At 49.2% G+C, this 24,940-nt stretch overlaps 1 pseudogene; it reads right to left on the bottom strand.

The window, feature by feature from the left end:
* LOC149337540 (uncharacterized) overlaps positions 1-24,940 on the bottom strand; it is a 136,986-nt pseudogene that overhangs the window by 95,269 nt on the left and 16,777 nt on the right.

Here is a 24,940-nt window from a genome sequence, read left to right as displayed (position 1 = left end):
GCCCTTTTGATTATACGGGCAGTGGCTCAGCATGTGGCCGGCTGTGGCCAGTATGTGGCCAGTATGCTCGAACCCTTCCTGCAAGGCGCGCTTCATGCTTGTCAGCTCCCGAACGAAATCAGCCACAGTGCTGGGAGGGTCTCGTACAAGTCCTAGGAAACGCTGCTCTTTGACTCCTCGCATGAGGTCACACGCCTTCTTCGCTTCAGACATAGACGGATCTGCGCGGTTGAAGAGCCGCGTCACGCCTTCTATGAATACGGCGAAGCTCTCACTTGGCCTCAGCTCTTGGGAGTACAGGGCAAGTTAAGCTCGCTCCTTCCGTTCGTTGCTGCCGAAGGTGTCCAACAACGGTGGCCAGAAATCTCGCCAGACTCGTGGTTTTCAGACCACGTCTTAGCGGCGTCTTCTAAGGAAAAATAGACATTAAGCAGCTTGAGGTCCTCGTTCAGCAGGTTAAAAGCAGCGACCCGGTAGTAGTTGGCCAACCACTCCACGTCTTCGAACTTGTCTCATTGGTGCCGAGTGGTGACCTGAGTGGCACGAAGTCGGGATCCAGCCTCGCAAGTGGCAAGTAGCTTGTAAACAAGCGTCATGTACACGCAGTGTAGCTTGGCATTAGAGGCTCCCGGGAGCTCTTCGTACATCAGGAAATTACTCAGCTCTTGCAACAAAATGTCACCGAGAGCAGGTAGAACGTCAGTAGAAGGGCATAAGGGCACAACAGCACTAGCCTGGCAGGCACACTCAGTCAACACAAGCTAGAGCACGGGAAGACGAGGAAGGCAGACTAGTGCTATAGCACCACCGTGGGTATGTGCCATTAAGCCTGAGCACATCATCGTCACCATCATCATCGCACCGCATGGCGGAGCCAGTTAATGGCCAAGTGTGGCAGTATCGACCGGAGGCACTGGAGTATTTGGACTGAATGAAAACCAGCAAACCCGTGCAAAGTCCTGAAATTTAGAGGCTTAGCAGGAATTTTGAATGAGCAATTCCACATTTCATATGAAGACCTAAATGTCGGCAGGTTTAAAAGTCGGTACACAAAAACAGGCGTGAAGCAAGAACTGGACGCTGCATAGTGGGCATACGACCGTGTTTTCTCAAAATGTAGTTCCAGGCCTAGGCAATCGCCCGCCTCACAAGCACAGTCAGGTCTTAATCTTTGTCCGAGATCCTGCCTTCAGTGCATCGACGTGGGTTGCTTCCGGAATGACCCATGACGTGGCAAGGAACGCCCTGGAGGGCATCTGCTTCAGTTGGCAGCACGTGCTCTTGATGCTTACTATGCAAACGCCATCACTGCGAAGACCACTTCGTCATGATGATGACTACGAAGATAAACAAGCCTGACAGATAGCAGAGGAGAATGAACAGCGCGGCGTAAATCATGAAGAAGCGTCCTTTCACCGGGCCGCCATAACGATTGCAGGGCGAGCCGCAGCGAGCGGCCATGCTTTCCTGGGGACTCGCACAGAACTCCTTGAACCGAAGAAAGGGAAACACCGGTCTTGCTTCCAAGGCGCGGACGGAGAACACGCGGAACAGAAAATTCACACCAGGCAATCAGGCTCGTGCTCTGGCTGCGACTCAAGCGAAGCCGTAGTCATGGCAAGAAGTCTGTTTACCCAGCCAGTTTTGCCTGTTATTCGCAGCGTTTTGCGTATCAGGCTTTCGGCTCAAAGCACTTCGAGAATAAAATAGCTGCAGTGAATCAAAACGCGAGAACCATTGTGTTTTCCGGTATTTTTCGAATCCTGTGCGAAGCAGAGAAAGAAGAAGCGCCATTTACGCGACTCTTTGTAACCCATATGTTTCCAACGTTCTCTTTTCTTGGCGGGTGGGAAACGAGGGAACGTGACTAACCTCAGGTGGCCATGCCGTGAAATAAATTCACTAGGGGCATTACTTCAAAGAAACGGTTCAGCTAAGATGTGAGGCTAACGATATTGGCTTCACACATCCGTGTTACAGAGCGGGAAAAGTAGAGGTGGCGTAGATGTCGGTCATCCATCGGCATCGTGTGCAAGAGGACCCGGGTTGAAATCTCGGTGCCGCATAATTCTGTACCAAGTTTTTAAAAAATATCAGCGTGTCGATGGAATTGCATAATCAGGCCTGGGGTGCGGCCTGTCCTCGGTGACCACAACCGACAAAGCACTCCCTCACCAGAACACAGTTTGGCTGCACTGGTGTATTTGGCCACAACCTCCTATATGAACAAATGAATTAGCCCTCGACCGTCCGTCGTCAGCGGCTGTGGAGCAACTGACCAAGGCGGCGGTCAGACTTGTGACCCAGCGTAAGTTGCTAAGAATCTGTGGCTCCGGACAGGCCACCAATGGAAACTGACCCGTGCAACGTTTAACGCTAGAACCTTATCCAATGAAGCTAGTCTAGAAGTGCTGTTAGAGGAATTATAGGTTATTGAATGGGATGTCATAAGGCTTAGTTAGGTTAGCACAGATGAAGCATATGTTACAGTGCGTATTATGCAGTGTTAAAGGGCTAGCAGGTATTATGATATCCGGTGTTAGCGAATAAACGAGAACTAGGTGTAAGATTCCTCATCAGTCAGGACTTAGCTGGCAACACCAAGCAAGTCTGCAGTGTTAACGAGCGGGCGGCAGATATCGTATTTGGCTTAATAAGAGGTACAAACTGAAGGTGGTATATGCCTATGCACTTAAATCTAGCTATGGTGACCAGATCGCAGAAAGCTTTTATGAGGACGTGAAATAGACTATGGGGAAAGTAAAAACAGTACACTCTACTGATGGGCGACTTCAGTGCCATGATAGGGAAAAAACAGGCTGTATACCAGGCAGTAGGCGGTTATGGCATAGGCTCTAGGGATAACACCGGGAATTTCTTAGTAGAGCTCGCAGAGACAAATAATTTACGGACCGAGAATACCTTCATCCGCACAAGTAAAAACTGGAAATGGACATGAAAGAATTCATGGTGAGACTAAAAATCAAATACACTTCATATTATGCGTTCACCCTAGTATCGTGCAGGATGTAGAGGTCCGCGGTAAAGTGCGTTGAAGCGACCTTAGGAGGGTATGGTCTCCAATTAGCATGGACCTGAAGAGAGAACGGTAGAAACTAGTGGCGCGGAAGTCTATTAAAAGGAGACTGAAGCACTTTTTTTGAAAATCAGGCTGGCAGCGGCGTCCTATAGTTTTTCATGCTGTATACTGGAATATCGCATCCAAATAAGGCAAAAATAAGCGCGAATTGCCTTTTTTAGCCGAAATATGCGGCCTGTGCCGCGGGGCAGGCCGCGCGGCGCGCCGCCGCCCGTGATTGGTCAAGAGAGGTCGTGACGTCACTTTGAGGACTGGAGAAGCTGCCGATGCAGATCTGGCGCTGCGTTGAGTGCAGATCGCAGCTTTCCGTGTCCTTGTAGAAGCGAATACGGCGACTATTTTTTTTTACTGACCTCCCAAGAAAAGGATACTACAGTTTGCTCATTCCACGAATCGCCTGAAACCAAAAAAGACACAAGCAAGAAATTCTACGCCTAGCACAAGCATACGTCAGCGTCAAAGACACGATGCAGACCATGCGTAAAAGGTGCTAGCACAACCCCGGCTCGTATTCTCGGAAAGGAAGGGGTGCGAACAATACTCAAGTCAGTTACTACCACCGGACGCCTCCTGACTCACCCGGAAGAGGGTCATCCTAAAGAAAAGGCTCAAAGCACTGTCTACAAAAAATCCTGTTGTCAGTACCCGGCGTTGCAGGTTGGGGCAAGAAAGTATTTCAAGGAAACGATGAAGCAGCACAAAGTTGATGTCAAAATTAGCGAAGCGCAGTGGCCAAGCACTGCGAGGCATGTGACCACAGGATAGTGACGCAATCATTGTGCGCTGGAAACCAAGCCAAATACGCGCACAAGCCTGCTGCTTCACTCGTGGCGCGTTCAGCAGATCACAGAAAATATTAATCGCTGCCTCCGAAACTTCGCCCTTCCTAGATTTGCAGTTTAGGTTCAGTGAAGTGGTTGCCAACTATATGTGTGTTTAAAAGCCAAGCTAGTTGCAACTCGCCCCTGCCACAACTTGATGAAGAAACCGAGTAAGGTTGCCGTGTTCTTTTTTTTGCGAAAACTCGGTTGGCATTCATTTCTCTCATAAATTTGCATCCCAAATCAACGTCGCACGCTTTCATTTTAATCGCTTATCTACGATTAAACGAGATGCCGCATATGAAGGGCTTCGATGCTTGCTTGCTTGCTTGCTTGCTTGCTTGCTTGCTTGCTTGCTTGCTTGCTTGCTTTGCTTGCTTGCTTGCTTGCTTGCTTGCTTGCTTGCTTGCTTGCTTGCTTGCTTGCTTGCTTGCTTGCTTGCTTGCTTGCTTGCTTGCTTGCTTGCTTGCTTGCTTGCTTGCTTGCTTGCTTGCTTGCTTGCTTGCTTGCTTGCTTGCTTGCTTGCTTGCTTGCTTGCTTGCTTGCTTGCTTGCTTGCTTGCTTGCTTGCTTGCTTGCTTGCTTGCTTGCTTGCTTGCTTGCTTGCTTGCTTGCTTGCTTGCTTGCTTGCTTGCTTGCTTGCTTGCTTGCTTGCTTGCTTGCTTGCTTGCTTGCTTGCTTGCTTGCTTGCTTGCTTGCTTGCTTGCTTGCTTGCTTGCTTGCTTGCTTGCTTGCTTGCTTGCTTGCTTGCTTGCTTGCTTGCTTGCTTGCTTGCTTGCTTGCTTGCTTGCTTGCTTGCTTGCTTGCTTGCTTGCTTGCTTGCTTGCTTGCTTGCTTGCTTGCTTGCTTGCTTGCTTGCTTGCTTGCTTGCTTGCTTGCTTGCTTGCTTGCTTGCTTGCTTGCTTGCTTGCTTGCTTGCTTGCTTGCTTGCTTGCTTGCTTGCTTGCTTGCTTGCTTGCTTGCTTGCTTGCTTGCTTGCTTGCTTGCTTGCTTGCTTGCTTGCTTGCTTGCTTGCTTGCTTGCTTGCTTGCTTGCTTGCTTGCTTGCTTGCTTGCTTGCTTGCTTGCTTGCTTGCTTGCTTGCTTGCTTGCTTGCTTGCTTGCTTGCTTGCTTGCTTGCTTGCTTGCTTGCTTGCTTGCTTGCTTGCTTGCTTGCTTGCTTGCTTGCTTGCTTGCTTGCTTGCTTGCTTGCTTGCTTGCTTGCTTGCTTGCTTGCTTGCTTGCTTGCTTGCTTGCTTGCTTGCTTGCTTGCTTGCTTGCTTGCTTGCTTGCTTGCTTGCTTGCTTGCTTGCTTGCTTGCTTGCTTGCTTGCTTGCTTGCTTGCTTGCTTGCTTGCTTGCTTGCTTGCTTGCTTGCTTGCTTGCTTGCTTGCTTGCTTGCTTGCTTGCTTGCTTGCTTGCTTGCTTGCTTGCTTGCTTGCTTGCTTGCTTGCTTGCTTGCTTGCTTGCTTGCTTGCTTGCTTGCTTGCTTGCTTGCTTGCTTGCTTGCTTGCTTGCTTGCTTGCTTGCTTGCTTGCTTGCTTGCTTGCTTGCTTGCTTGCTTGCTTGCTTGCTTGCTTGCTTGCTTGCTTGCTTGCTTGCTTGCTTGCTTGCTTGCTTGCTTGCTTGCTTGCTTGCTTGCTTGCTTGCTTGCTTGCTTGCTTGCTTGCTTGGACACGTTGAACCGAGTATAAAATCTCACTAATCGAGCCTTGCTGAGCACGTCTCAGGTGGTCTGGCCGCACCTAAGCTGAGGAGAGCGATACATGCTTAAGCCTCTATAAGGTGTCTTCAGGGGCTAAGTGAGCATGTTTCTACATTTAAAAGAGGCGCTTCTTCGGAATCGTGACACGCCTCTCATGCGCGAGAAAATCGAAGGAACTGTGTCATGGTTCAGCCGCGCCTATTCGACAGAAATCTGCAGAGGTCTCATTAGGGACAAGCTCTGCATGTAGCCGCTCTTAAGAAAGTGCTTCGAGCAGAGTAGGCTTGCTTTGGTCAGCTTGAATTCTTCGTCACAGCAGCGAGCGCTTGCGCTGCGAGCTTATGATCTTACGAAGAACAGTGGAAGACGACGCAGACTCGGCCGTATTTGTTCATGGACACGAACGCAGAGAGCCCTGATTCCTGCCGGGATGTTTACCATCTTGTGCGTGCTACTTTCTGGCCGGATTCCTACCCATTCGAGTATTGTCCCGCCCGTTTCAGACTGGCCGAGCCGTTCTAATTGGGATATCCTCACCCCCTCTGCCAGCTCAACCCATCTGTTGTGTACCCCCATTTTTTCAAGCCGCTCCGTCGACGTAGATATCGGAAGTCCCAGAGCTCGCTTGGCGCATTTCCTCAATATTCTATCCACCTTCTCTATTTCTGCCTTGTTCATGTTTAGGTACGGCGTCGCGTAGGTCGGCTGGCAGGCTTTGCACGTCACAACGCACGCAGCTCGAGAAACAACGCGCGCTGAAAGCTCGCTCGGGTGCGCCGAAGTATCCCCGGCTCCTCAACGTGACGTCACTTGGCCGACATGGACGAGGTTTCTCTCTCCGCTGTTCTCTCCTACGCTCGCGCGGGGCGCGGGGGATTTGAACATCGCGTTTTTAATTGGTGATTGCGCCACTGTTTTAGCCAAAATCGAAAAAATAATTTCACAGACGTGATCAGCAAAGACACTACTTCAAAACCCTAAAAAATTAGCTGATTCGAAAACCGCCTCAGTATCCCTTTAACGAGTTAGCGGTTAAGTGGGAAGTAGAGTAAATCAGGATATCTTTGCAGAAATGATATTCGGCTTTAACTGAGGACGACAACGTCAACGATCAAGCGATGGACGAAAATCCCACAGCTGTCGTTACGGAATGCGCAGTAGAAGTAGGCGGTGTGTTGGTTCGACAGGATACCGGCCAGTTATCCCACAAAATGAACGATCCGATGAATGAAGGCGCCTAACCTCACAGACAGTGTATAATTGGCACAGCTATCAAAGTAAATCAATAAGCGCAAGGTAGCCGACGTAAGGACGTTTATTATGGAGAGGATCGAGCATGCTCTAAAGAACGGAGGTAGCCCAAAATGTGATGAAAAAGAAACTAGGCATAGGAAAAAACCAGATGCATTCGTTAGGAGATAAAGAGGGCAATGGCCGGTAGGTTCGTTGGTTGCTTTACGGGGTTGAACGTCCCAGAGCGACTCAGGCTACGAGAGACGCCGTAGTGGAGGGCTGGGAAAAATGTCGACTTCCTGAGGTTTTTTAATGTGCACTGACATCCCACAGTACACAGACCTCTATCATCGAACCCCGTGTCTTTCGGGTCGCAGCCGGGCACTATAACCACAGAGCAACTGTGCCGGCACCAAATAGAACAATGTCTTTAGCAATATGTATAAGATAGTTGAAGCAGCCGAAGAGTTCTACACGAACCTCTACAGTAGCCATTGCAGTCGGGACGTAATGAGAGAGACAGTAGCGCACAGCGCTGGGACACCCCGCCATTAATGATAGAGGGAGTAATGTAAGCTTTAGGGGCAGTGAAAAGAGAGAAAGCAGCTGGTGAGGATCAGGCAACAGCATATCTGATAAAACGGAGAGAAGGTTGTGGTAAAAAAACTAGCCACCCTGTGTACGCGGTGTCTTATCACCTCGAACGTGCCATAAGCTTGGAAGAATCCACAGAAAGGAGATGTCAAGAAGTTGAAAAATTACAGATCTTTGTGGTAACGCACCACAAAACTTTGGGAGCGCTTAACGCACCTAACCAGGGCACTGTGATAGCGGTGTGTTCTAACTCTATTTCGCAAGGATGGAGGTTCATGAAGACAGCGGCATACTTTGCACAGCGTGAGAGAGCAGTATAGTTAACCACGAGGAGTAATCGGTTGCGGCGATGGCGTAGTGCCCTCGTGCAGTGGCCACCGAAGCTTTTCTGTTCGCGCTGCCGCGGGACCGAAACCCTACTTACTTTATTCCTGCAGGTCTACCGGGCTTCAGACAAAAAGGCAAGGTTTTTTTTTCGAGATTGAAAGCCTTAGCGCTGGCGCACTAAAATTATTGACAGATACACTTGAGGCAAAATCTCAGCGTCAGGAAATGGCAGGGAATCTGCTATGCCCAGTAAATCTGGGCAAAAGAATTTCTGAACGGGAAAGAGTTTCCGGGCGCAATTTTTTCATGTATTATAAGATCTGACTATAATATTCAACATAGCTGTTCTCCCGTCGGCAAGCTTGGTTTTTTGCTATAAACAATTTTGCTCTCATCAAAACTGTTCCCCAATGTTTTTCCATGGCACTCTTATGCTCGATGCGACCGATGGAAACATTATAAAAGAAAGGTTTGCCTACATATCGGACGAATGAACCATTAACTTCACTATTTCATTTTTTCGGTCCAGGAATGTTGGACATGTACCACGCTCACTGTTTCGAGAAATGTCCTTTTCTCTGTTCACTAGGCGCCATACAAATGTATCCTTTTTTAATACGAATAATGCTGAATTCATCTGAGAGAAAAAAATCAGTTCTACTTTGGATCAGTATCACCAAGATGCAACAGAATGTCCTGGGTGAAATGAATATTGTCGATATTGACAATATAAAACAAGAATGGAAGCTGACGTAAGACTGACTCCTGTGGTACTTCCTTATGGTTTTTAGTTTGAACGCATAATCACCCAGATTTTCGAAATGTTTTTAATCGTTTAGATGGCTTTGTATTCGATTATTAGTATGCACCGGAATTCTAAATGCATTCAGCTTTCTGAGTAGTAGAATATGATTAAGAAAATCAAAATGTTTTCAGATATCTGCCAAGGTGCCCATTGTACAAAGCTTCTTTTCGGTATTTTAATTTTTTTGTTCTTGTTGAATATCAATCAGTGTTATTTCAGCGGATTTGTTCTTGCAAAAGCCAAACTATTTTGGAAGATCATTTGAGATCATGTATATTGTTACCGGTGAACTGGTTACTGTATAAAGGGACTGGACTCGTTTATGATTCCTGAACGACGAAGTGGCGGTGCGCTGGATGACGCCGACGCTGACAGTTCGAAGCTGGGCGCTTGGAGTCTCTGAGCTGAGTGCTGGCTATCGTAGCGTAGCCGTCAATACAGGCCTAACAGCCCAAACAGCCCCAGTCAATACAGGCCAACAGCCTAACAGTCAATACAGGCCTAACAAGGATCTTCTGAGGGCGCACTGCGCTTCCACAGACAGGCCTGGAAAAAGGAGTACCTACGAGGAATGGAGCAGAATCGCCGACCAGACCACCGAGTGGTTATGGAACTCTGTGCTTACAACGCTTCCCAAAAGAGGGAGGGTTTGTGCCCAAGAAGGAAACGTTCTTTTTCTCGGGTCTTCTTCAGTTCCGGAGTGCCACCGCAAGGTATTGCAGTTGGGGCCAAAGCACGTCTTTGAACCCCCGCTGAAGTCTGTAGAAAAACTGGCTGTGTCTCGGTCTGTGTCTCGTCTTGTTCCGGAGGGAAGTGTGCCACAGTGCCTGAAGGAGTGTTTTCCAGTTGTAACCAAGCCACAAGGTAGGCCAAAAACTCCTGATCGGTTACGTTCGTTGGTGACTTATTTCTCGACGAACAATTTAAGAGCCATGACCTCGGACAAAGGTTTTTTTGTGCTTATCCCCAAAGGGCTGTTTTTTGAGAAGTCCGGCAAGCGGTGGAAAAATGTTTCACTCGACTCTCTGTAAAACCCTCTGCTGTGAAGAAGAGGGCGCTGAAATTGCTTGGTGATCTCAACCTTGGGCGTTTAGCCTCGGCCGTTAATGGGGCGCGAGAGAGTAAGCGGAGCGTTTTCTTTACTGCAAAAACGCATAAGCCGGAAGTCCCCTTCCGGGTTATCGTTTCAGAACGTGATACCTGGCAGCATGAAGTGTCAGGCTTTCTGCAGAGGCACCTGAAGTCGTTGGACATTGCGGATCCTTTCCTGATCCCCAGTTCTGGAACGGTAGTTGAGTTTTTGAAGCATAATAATCCGCGTGGTGGTTCAGCGTTCAGTATTGATGTTGAAGACCTATTTTACTCGCTTCCGCATGTGCAACTTTTGAAATGTGTCAAGGATTGTATAACGCAACAGAACGATGAAGTTGCCTTTATTTCCAGGTGCGGGATTTCGGTCGATAGTTTCCTTGAGCTTCTGGCTGTTTATTTGAACTCTACTTTTATTGGCTGGAACAACGACGTGTACATTCAAAAATCTGGTATCTGTATCGGGTCAAGAGTTGCTCCGGTTCTGAGCGATATTTTTCTGTGCGCGGTTGATAGGTGCCTGGAGCGTGATTTCGAAGGAATGGTGACAAAAGTTTTCCGTTATGCTGACGATTTCATAGTTTTTGTGGACTTTCGTGACACCACCCGGCCAATGGTCGATGTTTTGAAGGTGTTCAAAGAAAGAGGACGTGGCCTGAAATTTACGTGTGAAGCTCCCGAAAATGGATGCATCCAGTTTTTGGACCTTTCCTTGTTTTTCGAGGGCAACCATGTGCGCTGGTCGTTTTCACCAAGGTCAAAGAAACCCTTGTTGAATTTTTCTTCCGGCCATTCGAAGTTGATTAAGAATGGCATTGCGTGTAATGCATTAAATTCGGCTTTCACAAAGTCCTGTTTCCATCGGATGGACAAAGCGTTCGCTGATCAGGTGGCCAGACTAAAAAACGCGGGGTTCCCGGCCTCTGTGCTGGCTTCGGTGTCGCACCGGATCCTTACGGTACAGAAACAGACTGCAAAGGGAACTAGGTCGCATAAAGAGAGCACAGAGGGAAGGAAAAAGCTCGCCTGCATCCCTTACATACATGGTGTGTCTCATAGCCTTAAAAAGGTGGCTCGTCGTTATGAGGTGGACTTGGTGTTTTCAGCCAAGAATAAGGTAGGGCGGATATGTGCCGCCATTGAGAGGTGTGACGCACCGCGGGAGAGAAGGAACGCTTGTGGGGTGAAGCACTCCAACCCTTTTGTGGACTGTGCTTGCGGTGTGGTCTATTCCATTCCCCTAACATGCGGTCGACACTACACGGGGCAGACTGGACGCTGTCAGAATGTACGCCTCCAGGAGCATGCCAGGTCCCTTGACGGGAGTTCGGGGACGCACCTGGCTAAGCATGTAAAAAGCCACAAGTGTGCCCATTGTTCAAGGAAACGCGCGTTCTCTGGAAGCATATAGATAAGACTTCCCGGGAGATTATGGAGGCCTTCCGCATAAAAAAGTCGGCAGATGTATGCGTGAGTTTGCCATCCTTGCTACTGCTTGACGCCGAGGTTGATTATCTTCAAAGAACACTAAACCATGATAATAGATAGATTCGTTGTGATTTAACGCGTTTTCTACTTGTAACCCTTGTAACCATGTTATGACTGTGCATGTAACCATAGGTTTCGTCTATATATTTTTTGTGCTTTTAATAAACTTTGTCAGTTGTTAGTGAGCACTTGTGTTGTCACTCTGTCCCTGTCCCTGTGGTGCCACACCAGTATGAATTCGTACCAACTCGCCCAATTTTCAACCCTTTTGAACCATAACATCTATTTGTGGAGGTGCGGGATATTCAGCGTCTTTTGTACAAGGAAGTCAAATATTTTCGCGAAAACACTTAAAGTAATGAGCGCGCCAGTTATTAAGATGGCTTTTTAAGCCATTTTTATGTATCACTGTTACCTATTGAAATAATTCATTGCTCAAGATACAGCAGCTGCCTTGACTTGGTTATCGTTTCTCGATGCCTTATCAGCAACGTCCGGGGGTGTTCGGATATTAAAACCCGCGGAAATGACCATATCGCTACATGTCTGATCATTACTGGCCTTTCCACATGCACCTCTGCCACACGCATACCGCGCATCGATTGGTCAGGGTTTCAAGCACTTATGGAAGATGCTTGCAGTGAACGTTCATCCGTTAGTTTAGAAGGGAAAATTAAGGAGGTCATAGAAAATGCGACACGGTTATCCACCCCAATTACAAAGTACACGGAATTCGATATGGAATTGCAGCGCCTGCGATCACTGCGACGGACGGCAGACCGTATGTACCGACGCACAAAGTCGAGGATTGACCTCATAGATGCGAGGCGCATGAAAAAGAAAATTCACTGCAGACTTCAAGCTCTCCAGGCACAACGTTGGAGGTTATTCTGTGAAACGCTTGATCCATGGAAACCTTTGTCACGCATCTGGAATGTCGTTTGTGGCCTTCGAACATCCCCACACCAGCTGTACCCTTTCAAGTCTCTTGCACTCTGCAAACGACGTGGCGAGGTCGAGGTAGCTGAGGACTGCTGCGCTAGGGTAGAAGGACCGCCCAACTTATCTGCAACGCTGCATTGCAGCGATGTTTCCGCTTCTCGGGATTCTCGGATGGACCTTCCCTTCTCCCTGGAGGAATTCGACGCCGCGCTGGCTTTGCAGACGATCATCACCGCCGGTACCTGACGGTGGGCCATACTGCATTTGAAAACCTTGGACAAGAAGCTAGGCCTGTCCTTTTGAAGTATTACAACAAATCATGGAATGAGGGCGCAAGACGAGTTGAAGTTGGCAAATCACGCTTTATCATTAGTTAGAGACTGGTCGCAAACAAATTACCTGCAGTTGAATACCAAAAAAACTCAAGCTATTCTTTTCCGTACTAAGAACACAAAGGTAAACATCAAGGGCAAAATTCTTTTAGACTGCGAAGAGGTAAGCATTATTAATGAAATTAAGACTCTTGGCGTAACATTATCGGAAACTCTAACTTGGAACAAGCATGTTGATGGGCTTTGCAACAAACTTAATAAGGTTTGCGGGATACTAAACAGACACCGCAACTTCTTGCCAACAACAGTTAAACGCTTAATTTATAACGCACTATTTTTGTCGACACTTAACTACTGCCATTTAGTCTGGTCAACTACAACGAAAGAAAACATACAGAAACTTAAAATCTGCCAGAAACGTGCCTTGCGTGCTATTGCTAATGTCCCTTGTCATGCACACACTTCCGATTACTTCTTGCGCTATAAGTTTCTTCCCACGGAATGCATTTATCCTTACCGTCTATCTTGTACATATCGCTCATCCGTATCGGCGTGCAATCACAGCATCCTGAATTTGTTAAACCTTCGCCCCCGCACTTACATTTACAATACACGTCATAGTGACGCATGGGTGGTGCCTCACTGTCGTACAGAGTACGGTCGCCAGTCCATTTCGTATCATGCTGCTATTCTTCTAAATAGCCTTGCGCTCATCGATACCTTCCCGGAAAAATTGTCATTACGAGCGCTACATGCACATTTCCTTGCAGCCAACATCACATGATTCTCTTGTATGATTGCGTTTTGTGTTTTTCTTGGTGCCTTTTATTTTTTATTGGTGCTTTTTTGCTGTAAAATGTCTTAATTTTCTGCTACCACTAAAGGTAACGTCTTTTCCAGAATTTTAAAAAATTGAAAATTATTGAACTGAACGTGTTTTTAATCGGAGTGTGTTTGAAATTTTTATGTTTAAAACCTGATGTGTTCTAGAATGTGTGTTTCGAATGTATTTAAAACTGCATGTGCTTTCATTTGGAGTGATTTTGTTCTGTAGGGTGCAAAAAAAAAAATTTAGGTCTGAGAGGAAGTGTGAAATTTAATTCTGTATGTGCACGAGCAATACTGCCGAACTGTACATAGAGGGGGCCGGGCTTTGTCAAGCCGCAGTCATGCGGCTTTTACCCGTCACCCCCTTTTCTCCTTGAGAGAGAAATAAAGACGATTTGATTTGATTTGATTTGAAGTCCAGTCATCTAATTCCGCCCCTGAAACCAGGGAAATCGCCTCTTGACCTGACATCATACCGTACAATTGCGCTGGCGAGCTGCGTTGGCAAAGTATTGAGCGGGACCTGGAGCGCTACCGCATATATCCGGCTATAATATCCGGGTTTCGACGGGGACGCTCATCAAATGATAACGTTGTCGACCTGCTGTCATCCGTCCAGCGCCAAAAACATTCGAAGCGTTTGACCACGGCATTGCTCCTGGATATCAAGGGCGCATACGACAATGTAACTCACCAGGCTATTTTGGACGCTCTGGAAGCTGCCGAGCTTGGTGGTCGCGTATTGCTGGACATGCAGTTATTTGTCGAACAGATCTGTCTTTGTGCAGACTGAGGATGGCCCAACATCCCATTTCACTTCCCGTTGAGTCCCGCAGGGTGGAGTGCTTAGCGCAACGCTGTTCATCCTTACACTTGTCGGGCTTGTCGATAAAGTACCACAATCGGCGCGACTCAGTCTATGCGGACGACATCTGTATCTGCCAGCCGAAGTTACGCGCCCCCAAGTTCGAGCCAGACTTCAAAAGGCGTCAAGTACTCTTGCTGCCTCCCTCCACCTGCAAGGCATCCAGATTTCAACCGAAAAGTGCTCGCTTATTGCCTTTACACGCAAGAACATATCTCATTTTACCGTATGCATAAACGACACAGCGATACCCCACGCAAAGAGCCATCGGTTTCTGAGAGTAATCGTCGGCAAGAAAAAGAGACTGACAGCGATTTCTTACGTTCTCGCCTTTCCAGGAGGAAGTCGTGGGGAGCGCCAGTGCGATCGATGATGCAGCTCTACAACGCCTTATTCTTGAGATTTTTCGCTACAGCCTCCCTGTACTTCGAAACATTCGAAAAACAAACATACGATTTCTCCAAAGCGTTCAAGCTCAAGCTCTCCGCATTAAAACTTCCTGTTGGGCGAGATGGTAGTTCATCTTGAAGTAGAAATGTTATAGCGCAAACAAAGACACGGACAAGAGAGACGAAACACACAATCATAGCGCTTGTGTGTGTGTTTCGTCTCTCTTGTCCGTGTCTTTGTTTGCGCTATAACACCTCTACTTCAAGCTCTCCGAACTTCCCTAGTGTTGCCAAAATGTGCCTCTATGCCCAGGAGCACCCACTGCCTACCTACCTAACAGTTGACGCACTGAGAGCGCATTTCGACACATATCCCAGGTTCCCTCTCGCCATTTTGCCACTATTCCTATTTCCAGGCCGCGCACGTCGTTCACAAACACCATTGATGCACATCGCGCCATTCTGCCGTCCAAGTTTACACCCGCCTCAAGACCGTCCTCGCCACTTTGGATCCTGCATAATCCTCGTGTGCTTCTTTCAATACCTGGCATCAGGAAGAAGACCGATTTATCGCCGATATAACTCAAACAAGTCACTCTTGAAGATTTCTATGAGTACCGTGCAAGCCGGTTGCACGTCTACACTGACGGCTCAGTGAACCATATCAGTTCTTCGAGCTCTGTGGTCATCCCCGCAAAGACTACAGATATTTTAGTTAGGATAGCTCACCAGATTTATTGGACGGATGCAGAACTCACCGCTCTTCGTGTCGTCATTGAACACATCAGTCAGCAGCGCCCTCAGCAGTGGTCTGTTTTCACCGATTCCAAAGCTGCCCTCCAAGGCTTACAAGCTGCTCTTCGCCGTGCAGCCCATGAACAACCGGTCGCGGAAATTCGACAACTACATCACTCTGCCATCAATTCAAGGTATGACATCATCGATCGATGGCTACTGGGGCACAGCGGCATAGCAGGCAATCACCGCGCGGATGAGGTCTCACGAACAGCTCACCACGACGGCAATTTCGTGTTGATACCCATTTCGAGATCGGACTCAGCGGGCACGTTTCGAGCACTTGCGCGGGACATCAGACTTGCCCCGTAGAACTCCGGCCAATTTTTCAATTCACGTTTAAAATCCTTCGACCCAGATGTCAAGCCCCGGCTTCCATCCGGCCTACCACGACGTGAAGAAACTGTTGTGTCGCCTGTGGCTTGGTGTATATTTCACCAACCATTACTCCTTCTAAACCGGTATGGCTGATAGCCGTGCGTGTGCCATCTGGGGGTATGATGAGACTATGTTCCACATTCTTTGTGACTGTCCTGCCTACAGCGCCGAAAGGCAGTCTCTCAGCCGTGCGCTGGAGCGTCTAGATCCACGCCAACTGAGAGAGAGAGAGAAACCTTTGTTTACACAGGAATTCGGGGCACGCCCCAAGGTCCCCGCACGACCCCACTGCACTCAAGTGTTTATGTTCCTGAGGTCCATAACAATGGCAGCACGGCCGGTGGCGATGGTCTGCACGGCCGGGTCCTCAGAGCGCAGCAGGGTCTTCCAGTCCTCCCAGGTGTTGAGGTTCTCTAGGTACCGCGGGAGAGGGTCCGCCGGGCAGAGGGAAAGGATGTGGAGGGAAGAAGAGAAGGGTTCTGGGCATAGGGCGCATGCGGGAGTGGGAAAGGATGGATGATAGTGGGCTTGGTTAAGGGGTGAGGGGAGAGTGTGTGTCTGTAGTCTGCACCAGAGTGTTGCGTGTTTGTTATCTAGGGAGGGGTGGGGCGAGGGGTAGAGCTGGCGTGAGGCTCTGTATGCCTGCGTCAGCTCACTGAATGTGTGCATGCGCTCCTTCGTGAATCCCCGATCCGAGGCCACCTGAGCCCGGTTTAAAGAACCTCGAGCTAGAAGGTTGGCAGCCTCGTTTTCGGGATTCCCGGAGTGCGCAGGCACCCATATCAGCTACACATGGCGGGGTGGGGTGCATCGGGCGAGTCCAGTATGCCAAAAGCAGGGACATGAACTCGGCCTCGAGCAAAATTTAAAATTGCAGTTTTAGAGTGACTTAATATATACCGGGCTTCCGTGCGAGTGCAATGGCGGCTTCCTCTGCAGCCTCTGAGGACGTGTCTGGAGGGAGAGGTAGTGTGAGGTGGGTGGATGAAGAGTCCACCACAGCTGCTATCGCTTCATCACCCGTGCAGGCAGCGTCCACCCATACGGCGTCCGGCTCGGGGCCGTACGCTCGATGAAGCGCCTTCGCACGGGCTCTGCGACGCTGCTCATGGTGGGACGGGTGCATATTCCTCGGGAGCGGCCTAATGAGAAGATCCCGGTGAAGGGGTCGTGGGATGGCTAGGAGGCTTGGGTCGTTGGCCGGTATTCTGATGCCGAGGGAGTCCAGGATATACCGACCTGTGGAAGTTTGTGTGAGCCTGATGTATTGGACCTGTCGTTGGGCCTCCACCAGTTCCCCGATCATGTTGTGGAGGCCCAGGCCTAGTAATCTTTCTGTGGGTGTATTGAGGGGAAGATGAAGTGCTACTTTGAATGCCTTGCGAATCAAAGCATCCAAAGCGTTTATGTCCTGTTTGGATAGTTTTAAGTATGGGGTAGTGTACAGCACACGGCTGAGGACAAAGGCATGAATGAGGTGACATAGGTCGCGCTCCTTCATGCCTCTATGACGTCCCGAAACCCTGCGGATGAGGTGCGATATCGCGCCTACAACCTGCTTGAGTTTCTTGAGGGTAGTGGTGTTTTTGCCATCGTTCTGGATGTGCAGGCCCAATACACGGAGGGTGCCAACCTCAGGTCACCATTCAGTTCAATGGCAATGGGGGAGCGGGGACAGCGGTGGTTCTTAGGACGGATGGGGAGCAGTTCGTACTTCTCTGGGGAGCAAGACAGTCCGATGGTCCGTGCGCAATTTTGGGTGAGGGTGGCTGCTTCCTGTAAGGTGCTCTCTATGTCGCCGTCACTGCCGTGAGTGGTCCACAGGGTGATATCGTCGGCATAAAGCGTGTGCTTCAGGTGGGGAATAGTTGCCAATTTTCGGGCAAGGGGGATGAGGGTAATGTTAAAGAGAAAGGGGGAAAGAACGGACCCTTGAGGGGTGCCGACACTCTGAAGCGTGTAGGAGGGGGAAGACAGAGGGCCGAAATGTAACTCAGCTGTGCGGTCAGTGAGGAATGCTTGAATGTAGGCATACGTGCGCACACCCACATTCAATGGGGATAGAGCAGTCATGATCGTCTAATGTTCAATGCGATCAAAAGCTTTGGAGAGATCCAAAGCTAAGACTGCCTTGGTGTGACTTGGAAGAAGCGGATCGAAAATGTCGTGTGTGAGTTGCAGCATGGCGTCCTGTGCGGATAGATGGGGGTGAAATTCCACCATGGTATGCGGGTAAACATTGTTGTCCGCCATGTGACTTGTGAGTCTCGCTAACACAACATGCTCGAGGTGCTTCCCGAGGCATGAGGTTAGCGAAATCGGGCGAAGGTTTTGAAGTGTAAGTGGTTTGTTGGGTTTAGGTATGAATATTACCTTCGCGTGGCGCCAGGACTGCGGGAGGTTACCCTCCCTCCAGCACTGGTTGAAGTATTTCGTAATGTGGGTGATCGATTGGTCGTCCAGATTACGGAGCATCGAGTTTGTGATCTGGTCTGCACCAGGTGCGGAGTTGGCGCGGAGAATCAGGAGGGCCGCTCTGACTTCCGTCTCCGTGATGTCGGTGTCGAGTGTGGGATTTGCTTGTCCTGTGTAGTGCGGTAGAGGTATGGGGCCGCCTGGAGATGTGTACATGGTTTGAAGTGTGTCTATAAGGGTGTCGGGATCGTCAATGTGTTCATGTGTGAGGCGTGTCACGTGGTGCTGTGTTGCTGATTTGGTGCGTGTGGGGTCAATGAGGTGTCGGAGGAATTGCCATGCGCGTTTGCTGGACAGGTTTCCGGCGATGCCGTCACATATCTGTCCCCAGTTGGATCGGCAGAGCTCCTCAGAGTGCTGTTGGATTTGCGTCTGCAGCGCGGCCAGCCGCTTTTTAAGCGTTCTGTTGAGTTTGTTGCCTTTCCAGCGTACCAGGATGCTGTGATAAGCCTCCCAGAGGTGGGCTAGGCGTGTGTCAAGGGTAGGTGTTTCGGTTGTAGTTTCAATGTGTCGCGTGTTGTGATGAACGTCATGCTTGAGTGACTGCACCCATGCGTCGATGTCTGCGATGGGAGTGTCTGGGAGGGCGGTGCGTGCAGCTCGAAATGCATCCCAGTTAATGAGTTTGTGTATGGTATTTGCGGGACGGGGTGGTTTATACGGGGCAGTGATTTGTATAATGTAATGATCACTGCCCAGTGTATGTTGTGTTCTGTTCCATGTAACGCCGCGGATACAGCGGCTCAGCGTCAGGTCCGGACTGGTGTCCATGCTGACACTGTTGCCGATCCGTGCAGGCGTCTGAAACGTGTTGTGCACAGTGAGTTGGAGGTTCTGCAGGAGCAGCCAGAGCCTGCGACCTCGATGTGTCGTGGTTGTGTATCCCCAGTCAGTATGCTGACTGTTGAAGTCCCCACCGATGAGTAGGGGATGTTTCCCTGCTAGATGGTGTAGCTTTCGCAGAAGTGATTCTAGCGAGGTCATCGGCTGGGACGGGTGGTGGTATATGTTTGCTATAAATATAGAAGGAAGTGAATGTGTGTGATGTATAAGTTCTGTGATCACGCAGGGCGTCTCAGACGTGATGTGATGAGTTTTGTAGGTGAGGCTGCGGTGGATGAGTGTGGACGCCCTGGGTGTGTTAGTGGTATGGGAGTGTGTAGATGTGTAGCAGGGGAGGGTTGCCTGGTGTGCAGTCTCCTGTAGGAGTAGTATGTGGGGCGTAGGTGTGATGGTGGGAAGGAGAAGTTGCAGAGGCGTACGCTTTGCCTGGAAGCCGCGGCAGTTCCAAATTAAAATGGGAAGATAATTAGGGTTCCCCCCGCCATATTGGATGGTGGGGGTTTGAGGAGGGTAGTAAGACGGGTGTCAAATGGTATGTGTTGTTCAGGAAAGGTGGTTTGCGCTTGCGTAGGTAGGATGGGGGTAGTGGAGGGGGTTTGAAGTTGAGTGAAGCGATGGGTAAGATTATGTTCCAAGAGCTCCATCATCTTGGTAAACATAGTGTCCATGCGCTGCATCAGCTTTTCGGTGAGGGTGGCGGCAAGGTGATTGAATCTGGCCTCGAGGCGGGCGTCTAGCTCTTTTAGTTTGTGGTCAAATTTGGGCTCGAGCGCTGCAAATTTAGCGTCTATTTCTGGGGGCACGGGCAGGGGTGTGGCGTCTGTGGTGCGTTGTTTCTTTGCAGGAGGGGTGCTCGAATTGTCTGAAATGAAGACTCTCGGCCCCTGGCCGTGGCGACCGTCGGCGGTGACGGCCTCAAAGGCACTTCTCCACTTCTTGCGAACTTCTGGCCTGCATGATAGGATGTCTTTAACGAACGCTGACTTTTTCATAGTGACTTCAATTTTTTGCTGCTCTCCTTTCTATTTCATTTTTAAGGCGGAAGCCTTTAATGCCTCATCGTTGTAAGCAGGAGTTGTCGACAGCAAAAGTCACGCTTTTCAATTGGTCGAAATGCTCGTGACGTCACAGTGCGCGAATTTCAAATGGGGCCAATTGTACTTTGGCTAGTAACCATGCAACCAATCAAAGGGATCGTATAGTGATGCTCTAAGTGGGACTGAGTTTAGTTAATTGATTAATTATTCAATTAGCCTAATTAAGATAGAGGAGAATGAAGAGGTCAGAAGAAAGAGGAAAAGAGAAGGAAGACGCGCGTCGCAGCGACAACAGCATCCGCTGAAGGAGACGCTGCTTAAAAAACAGATAAGTACGAAGCCGCGTTCGCTCCACCACCACGCACTTCCCCACTCAGTTCGACGTTGCTCGTTTCATATACGTTGTGTCGAACATCCTAGACAGTTCCAACATTTGGCAGGTGAATGACAGAACACGATGGATAAAAATACAATAATATAAATATGAAATAGCCTAATTAACCTTTCTAGTTAGACCGCATAAATCAATAAAACCGACAACGAAATTGGTCGAGTTGGGGAATCGAACCAGGGTCTCCGGAGTGCGATACGAGCACGCTAGCCACTCCGTAATGCCAGCTGAATGGTTTGGAATGAACAAAGGCGCGTCTAGCTAATACGGCGTCTTCGTTCACTCCCATCTTCCCCCTTTCCCTTACGGCGAGGTGCAGGTGTCCACCCAGATATGCGAGAGAGATACATTTCCTTTCCTCAAAAAATAAATTTACCGTCCAGCAAGGCGTACAGCCGAATTGGCGATGGCGTTCTGTGGACTCCCTGGCAGCGTTGCAAGACGCTGTCGCGTTCCACTCTTACAGGCAAAGCTTAACATGTTAACCACACATCAGTAACACACGCAGACAGCCAATGGACGCGTCATTCGCTGGCAGCACTTGAATCATCATTCACAACCACATTCGTGGCAGAATGCTGTACTCAGGCTTTCGCCTTGCACCACTTTAGTCGCCAAAGTGACTCCTAATTTTTCTGGTAAAAAGAAGCCAAAACTATAAATACATATTTAGTTTTTGTGTTAACGTCCAAAGCGTGAAGACGTTAGGCAAAACTTATGTACTTAGGAGTCTATCAAAATTAGTTCCTTCATTTGAGAAATGTAGGATGGCAGATTTATGAAGAAAAGGATAATCAGCGATTTTCTCTATAAGAGGAGGAGACAGGACTGAAAACCGAGTCCGCGGCTTGAAGCGGGTTTGGGTGCCTTGGAAGTACGCATTTACAGATATAAGGATATCATGTACCGTATTTTGTGGAGAATAGCCCGTGGACAGTGCATGCTTAAGACCTGACATTTTGCGTGGTCCGGGCTGTCTTAGGTGTGGACTTCGAGCTGCGTCAGGGAAGCCCGCCACTAGTTTTTAACATTAGGGTTTTTGAGGTAAAGAGAAGCTGCTGCGTCTAGTAATATCAGTGTTGGCGGACGTCGAAAACAGGCGAATGCCGTTTATATAGCAAAGCTATGAACTAAAATCTAATGGTTAACTTTTTAACTATCACCTATAGACGCTTGCTTGCGAGATTCCTCCTGCAATTTGGAACGGCTCAAATAAGTTCAGCCACAGAGGCAAGAGTAATAGAGTTTTCGAAAGTTTAGAAATATATATGGCTATCACTAACGGTCGGCTACAAATTGTAAGCGGGCACTTATCGAAAATAGTTAAAAAGGAAAATATTAGAATTATGTTAATCACTTCAGTGTTAACATGATCCTACATTTCTCAAATGAAGGAACTAATTTTGATAGACTCCTAAGTACATAAGTTTTGCCTAACGTCTTCACGCTTTGGACGTTAACACAAAAACTAAATATGTATTTATAGTTTTGGCTTCTTTTTACCAGAAAAATTAGGAGTCACTTTGGCGACTAAAGTGGTGCAAGGCGAAAGCCTGAGTACAGCATTCTGCCACGAATGTGGTTGTGAATGATGATTCAAGTGCTGCCAGCGAATGACGCGTCCATTGGCTGTCTGCGTGTGTTACTGATGTGTGGTTAACATGTTAAGCTTTGCCTGTAAGAGTGGAACGCGACAGCGTCTTGCAACGCTGCCAGGGAGTCCACAGAACGCCATCGCCAATTCGGCTGTACGCCTTGCTGGACGGTAAATTTATTTTTTGAGGAAAGGAAATGTATCTCTCTCGCATATCTGGGTGGACACCTGCACCTCGCCGTAAGGGAAAGGGGGAAGATGGGAATGAACGAAGACGCCGTATTAGCTAGACGCGCCTTCGTTCATTCCAAACCATTCAGCTGGCATTACGGAGTGGCTAGCGTGCTCGTATCGCACTCCGGAGACCCTGGTTCGATTCCCCAACTCGACCAATTTCGTTTTCGGTTTTATTGATTTATGCGGTCTAACTAGAAAGGTTAATTAGGCTATTTCATATTTATATTATTGTATTTTTATCCATCGTGTTCTGTCATTCACCTGCCAAATGTTGGAACTGTCTAGGATGTTCGACACAACGTATATGAAACGAGCAACGTCGAACTGAGTGGGGAAGTGCGTGGTGGTGGAGCGAACGCGGCTTCGTACTTATCTGTTTTTTAAGCAGCGTCTCCTTCAGCGGATGCTGTTGTCGCTGCGACGCGCGTCTTCCTTCTCTTTTCCTCTTTCTTCTGACCTCTTCATTCTTCTCTATCTTAATTAGGCTAATTGAATAATTAATCAATTAACTAAACTCAGTCCCACTTAGAGCATCACTATACGATCCCTTTGATTGGTTGCATGGTTACTAGCCAAAGTACAATTGGCCCCATTTGAAATTCGCGCACTGTGACGTCACGAGCATTTCGACCAATTGAAAAGCGTGACTTTTGCTGTCGACAACTCCTGCTTACAACGATGAGGCATTAAAGGCTTCCGCCTTAATACTATCCCTAAACTTTAGATCGTCGCTATAAGAGCAGTGCCCATCAGTTTAAGAGCCCTGAGAGAGAGAAAAAAACTATTGTACAAGGAATTCAGGGCACGCCCCAAGGTCCCCGCACGACCCCACTGCCCTCAAGTGTTTTATGCGAAGCATACTAAAATAGCCCAACCCAGCTCCTCGAGCGCGGCGGTGTCGTTACCATCGACCTTTCGTGACCTCCATGTCATACCACGTGATGCGTGACGTCACAGCAGATGAAAAACGGGAGCCCAACTCGCGCCGTCGCGCGAGGCGTCGTGACCAAGGATGACCACGTGGTGCGTGACGTCACAGCAGATGAGAAACGGGGGCCCAGCTCGCGCCGTCGCGCGAGGCGTCGCGACCAAGGAGGACCACGTGATGCGTGACGTAACGATATAGGAGAAACGGGGCCCCAGCTCGCGCCGTCGCGCGAGGCGTCGCGACCACGGTGTAAGAATACACCGTGGGCGGTGTACAAGGGCGTGCGCCTGCCTCTGCTAGGCGTACACGGGATAGAGATGCCTCCTGGAGACAGGGCTGCTCGTTGGAATGAGAAGCAAAAGTTGCGGCGTGCGACAGAGACTGATGAAGAGCGTGAAGAACGTCTAGCCAAGCGGCGTGCTCGATATGCAACTCGGCGACAATATGCTTCGCGTCTGACTAGGCTTAACCTAAGCTAAGCCTCAGCCATTTTTTGTTCCTAAGGTCCATAACACTGGCAGCTCGGCCGGTGGCGATGGTCTGCACGGCCGGGTCCTCCGAGCGCAGCAGGATCTCCCATTCCTCCCAGGTCTTGAGGTTCTCAAGGTCCCGCGGGGGAGGGTCCGCCGGGCAGAGGGAAAGGATGTGGAGGGAAGAGGCGAAGGGTTCTGCGAATAGTGTGCGCATGCCGGAGTGGGGAAGGAGGGATGATAGTGGGCTAGCTTCACTAAGAGCACTACCAAGACACACCACCAGGCAAACCAGGCGCAGCCAGGGCTATTGCTTCGCAATTTACCAGGCTTAACCAAGCTAAGCCTCTGCCAATTTTATGCGGAGCATACTACTTTAGCTACCACTTCAGCCCTTCACCGTGGTTATGCGCCTCCAAATCACGTGATACATAACGTCACACCACGTGACACGATGACGTAACGACAGTGGAGAAACGGGCGCCCACCTCGCTCCGTCGCTGTGGTTGTGCGCCTCCAAATCACGTGATACATGACGTCGCACCACGTGACACGATGACGTCACGACAGTGGAGAAACGGGGGCCCACCTCGCGCCGTCGCTGTGGTTGTGCGCCTCCAAATCACGTGATACATGACGTCGCACCACGTGACACGATGACGTCACGACAGTGGAGAAACGGGGGCCCACCTCGCGCCGTCGCTGTGGTTGTGCGCCTCCAAATTACGCGACACGATGATGCTTCGCATTCTCCAGGCTTAACCAAGTTAAGCCTCAGCCCTTTTTTTATCGCGAAAGCAATACTGTCTGCCATCAATGGAGGTTCATCCTTCGCACCGGCGCAGCTGCCGCGCGCTACCACGTGAACGCGTGACGTCACGACAAGAGGAGAGCTGCAGGCCCTCGTTTAAACGAGGGTAGTTTCATGGACGCTCTTAATGCCGAAGAAGAATCTATGAGCAGTGCGGAGCGATATAATTACAAGAGAAGAAAACGCCGTGCGGAAGAAACGCCGAAACAGAAAGAGCGGCTTGCTAAAAGAAGATTGCAGTATACAGCCAAGAAAAATGAGCAGAGCATTGTGGTGATTCGAGACGGTGACATCGTGGCTTAGCGACGCGAAGAACAAGAGATAAGAGTAGGCGAGTTCGATCTGCTACGCGTGAATTCGAGAAACGAAACTACCAGCAGAACCAAGCGCAGCGAGGTGTAATTGCTTTCGCAATCAGCCAGGCATAACCAAGCTAAGGCAATTAATGATCACTTCTAACGGCAAGCATACACTACCACAACAATGG

Source organism: Amblyomma mixtum, chromosome 7, assembly GCF_055824585.1.
Source record: "Amblyomma mixtum isolate Tamu chromosome 7, ASM5582458v1, whole genome shotgun sequence".
In the NCBI taxonomy this organism is placed as follows: Eukaryota; Metazoa; Arthropoda; class Arachnida; order Ixodida; family Ixodidae; genus Amblyomma; species Amblyomma mixtum.
This window is presented reverse-complemented; position numbering and strand designations above follow the sequence as displayed.